The following is a 4,480-nucleotide window of genomic DNA, read 5'->3' on the forward strand; positions in this document are numbered from 1 at the left end:
ACGCTCGAGTGGGCCGAAAAGATGGTCGGCGATGCGGAGGCTGCGACATCCGCCCAGGAGAAGGTAGCCGATGGCGCGAATGCGCTGTCGACTATGAAGCAGCAGAGATCACGGGAGGGGGAAACCACGACCGTGAAAAAGTTTCGTACGGGGCCGGCTCCCACGTTTAGCGAAATCGCTAATCTTGCCGGCTCAGTGGAGTTAGGGGTCATGGACCGCAGCAGGGAAGACGGCGCCATCACTCACGAAGAGTGGAAGCGTGTGGCGGCCGCCATGTCGGCGGTACTTATGAGGGTGGGCAGGGGAAATCCAGGGCCACCACCTAGGTGTGAGAGTGCCGGTTGGCACCATGGGCTGCATAAGCTCACGAGGTGCGCCGATGAGCGGTCGGCAGCCTTATACAAGGAGGCAGTCTCCCTGGTTGGGGAGGTTTGGAAGGGTGCCGATCTAGTGGCCGCGGCCAAGGCGGATCTTCCGATGCGTCCACGGGCTCGGGTATGGCTCCCTACTGAGCTTACCTCTCCAGAGGAGATCGAAGGAATACTTCGGTACTGTAATCCTTCCCTCCCGACGCATAACTGGAGGGTTATCTGGCTGGAGAGGACCGAGGAATCTTATCGGCAAGCGCTGATACTGCTTAATGCAGAGTCCCTCGGTGCTCTCGGCGATACAAAGGGGGTCTTATACTATGGCTTCGAGAAGGTGGTTCTACGGATTCTACCGACCGAAGCCAAAGTAGATGACCCTCTGCCTCCAGCTACTTCGGAGGGAGGAAGAGAGGCCATTGACTCCGCCAGCATGGAGTTGGGAGACTCGGCTCAATCGGATGCTCGGAGCATTGGGGGCGGCTCCTCTGCCGGGGCGTCCGTCTTCAGTCTCGAGAGGTTGTTCGGTGGGGTCGATGTCCGCGGTGAGAGCGCGGAACTAGCGCTCATGGAGGATATTCTGGAGAATGAAGATTCTGCAGATTAACCTCCAGCATTCCAAGGCGGCATCCGCCAATCTTTTGCTCCACCTTGAGCAAGGTGGGGCTGACGTGGTTCTGATACAGGAGCCATGGCTGAGCAGTAATGGTATCTCTGGAATAAGAACAAGGAACTTCAAGCTGATAGCGGCGAACAACGTAGGTAGAACTAGGGCCTGTTTGCTTATCAGAGGTGAACTAAAAGCTTTTATTTTGCATAATTTCAGCAATGAGGATGTAGTTACAATTAGGCTGGAACGAGAGGCTGGAGAACTCTGGCTCATATCCGCCTACATGCCGCACGATGACGAGGTGGAGCCACCTCCAACGCTGCTGAGGAGCGCTCTAGCGGAAGCCAAGCGACGGAAAGCTGGCGTGATCTTGGGGTCTGATGCGAACTCGAGGCACTCAGATTGGGGCAGCTCGGATACAAACTTGCGAGGTGAGCCACTTTTTGAGTTTATTCTAAGTGAAAACTTACATATCTGTAACAGGGGGAATTCCCCTACGTTTATAACTGCTGCCAGGGAGGAGGTTATTGACCTCACACTGGCTTCAACTGAGACAACACCTCTGATCTCGGATTGGAGGGTTCTGAGCGAACACTCCTTTTCGGATCATAGGTATATTCAATTCTCTTTGGACGAAACGCGTCCACGTGGCAAGCCCTTCAGGAACCTGAGGAGCATGAACTGGGATCTGTATAACAGGAACCTTCGCGGAGTGCTCCCTGCTGCGCCAGAACCAAATTCTGTGCAGTCGGTAGACTTGCTGGAGGAGCTTGTTGAAGTTTTCAGCTCTGCGTGCAGGGAAGCTCTTGAAAGCGCATGTCCGCTGAGATTTCAGAAAGGTAGAGAGAAACCCCTTTGGTGGACTGTGGAGCTCTCTGAGTTAAGAGCGTCGAGCAGACGACTTTTCAATAGGGCCCGTAGGAGTAAGTTGTCTTCTGATTGGGAACTCTATAAGGTTGGACTAGGAATCTACAAGTCCGAAATAAGAAAGGCTAAACAGATTTCATGGAGGTCTTTCTGCGAAAACGTTGAAGGGTGTCATGAATCTTCGAGATTTAGGCGTATTCTCGCTAGGAGTCCTGCTCCGCTGGGTTACTTGAGGGATGAGGCAGGTCACTGGACTATGGGTGGCGAGGAGTCGCTTAGGCTGCTCCTGGACACTCACTTTCCTGCCGAATCCTTCCCTGAGGAGATCTCCTTAGGGGAAGTGTGCGGAGACTGTGCTGCTGTTTCTGACCTCCTGGATGAGCGCCACCTAGCGTGGTCGATCAATTCGTTCGAACCGTTTAAATCCCCAGGACCTGATGGCATCATACCTGCGCAGCTGCAAAAGGCGGCGGAGGTGTCGCGCCGTTGGTTGGCCCCAATCTACGCGAGCTGCGTTAGATACGGGTACATTCCCAGGGGCTGGAGGGTCGTCAAGGTGGTGTTCATCCCGAAGGCCGGAAGGAGCTCTCATGTTGCCCCCAAGGACTTTAGGCCAATTAGTCTTTCATTGTTTCTGCTGAAGACGTTGGAGAGGCTGGTTGATATGCACATAAGGAGCATGATTCCTCGGGATCGCCTGTCTAGAGCTCAGCATGCTTACTGTAAAGGGCGGTCGGTCGATACTGCTCTGCATACAATTGTGAGGTGTATAGAGGAAGCCTTCACTCACAAGGACTTTGCCGTAGGAGCCTTCCTCGATATCGAGGGGGCTTTTAATAATGTCCTGCCGGACGCAATAGTTAAGTCGCCAGATAAGCTTGGGGTTGAGGTCAGTCTTATTAGCCTCATCGAAAGCTTGCTGCGTGACAGAACTGTCATGGCCGTCTGGGGTATGCAGACGATGTCGCGCTTTTAGTTAAAGGTAAATACCTGAACACTCTGTATGAACTGACCCAACGGTACATTAACATAGTAATTAACTGGGCGGCCAAAAGTGGTCTTGCCATAAACCCCAGTAAGACAGAGCTGGTCTTATTCACAAAAAAATATAAAATTCCCGCCGCTGCTCTTCCCTCGGTTGGAGGTCTGCGCTTACAGCTGTCTGACAGGGTCAAATACTTGGGCTTGATCCTGGACAGGAAGTTGTCGTGGGTACCAAACATCGAGGAAAGGGCAAGAAAGGCATCAGTGGCCTTATATTGCAGTAGGAAAGCTATAGGTAAGAGATGGGGCATCTCCCCTAAAGTTGTCTATTGGCTATACGAGACCGTAGTCAAGCCAATTATGTTCTATGGGGCCCTTGTATGGTGGAACTCACTGGAAAAGGCTACACTAGCTAGGCAGCTGGAGCGCGTACAACGGGCTGCTTTAATTGGTATTAGTGGGGCACTGCGAACCGCCCCCACATTAGCACTGAACGCAATGCTAAACGTAGCACCTGTCCACGTTGCAGGCAGAGTTGTCGCGTCGCGAACGGCTATTAGACTCAGGGAAACCGATTGGTTGACTAACTTAGGGACCGGACACTCTGGAGTTCTAGGAGGTTTCGACTTCATCCCCGATCGTACAGATTACTGCACCACCGTTACGGCTCCTAGGAGCTTCTTCTCTGTCCATTTTCCCTCAAGGGATGAGTGGGCGGGCGGGACTTCTGGAGTAGGGGTGCGGTGAACTTCTTTACGGATGGATCGAAAGTGGATGGCAGGGTTTGTGGAGGGGCCTTCTGTCGAGAGCTTTCCATCAGCACTAAGTTCAGGCTCCCGGACTTCTGCAGTGTATTCCAGGCGGAAGTAGCTGCTATCAAGGAAGGGAGTAAGCGTATATTCTGTCAGGGAAGTAAGCGTATATTCTGATAGCCAGGCGGCTATCAGGGCTTTGATTTAGTTAGAGGTGCGCTCTAACCTGGTTAAAGAATGTCTTCTCTCTCTCTTAGCCGCGTCGGAATACTTCCGCATTAGGCTTATTTGGGTTCCGGGACACAGCGAAACGTGAAACGTTACTACCGAATAAAGAGCGGCTGGGGGTGCCATTGATCGCTTGCGGTTCGCTCTTGGATAAATGGGCCTCATGTCAGCTCAGCGAACGCTGGGCGAATACCATGACATGTGCGATCGCAAGGTCCTTTTTTTTGTCTTCATCGTTATCACTTGTTTCTTCATCTTCATATTTATCTTTATTTCAAAGTTTAATTTCAAATACGAAGTAAAACAAAATGCGAAACAGCTTAAATTGAACAGGTTGCAAAAACAACCATACACAAATATGGAAATTTTTAAACGACGATTTTCAACCAATTTCGAAACTAAAAAAACTCTCCTCGTCTAAAGAAAATTACCTTTCCAACGGTGTTTTTGGTTTTGAAATCGGTAACTTCACCTTAGTCTTTATCTTTGTTTTTATCTTTCACATCTTTGCTTATATCCTTTTCTTTTTCTATTCACGTAGATGAGATGAGGTGCGATGACGTGATAAGATGTGACGTGATTTTATGTGATGTGATAGGATGTCATGTTATGTGTTGTCATATCCTCTGATGTCATGTCATATGATGTCATACCATATTCTCGCATACATAAAT

The sequence above is a fragment of the Rhagoletis pomonella genome, unplaced genomic scaffold (assembly GCF_013731165.1).
Source record: "Rhagoletis pomonella isolate Grant_MI unplaced genomic scaffold, Rhpom_1.0 Rhpom_scaffold_00001, whole genome shotgun sequence".
NCBI classification, from domain to species: Eukaryota; Metazoa; Arthropoda; class Insecta; order Diptera; family Tephritidae; genus Rhagoletis; species Rhagoletis pomonella.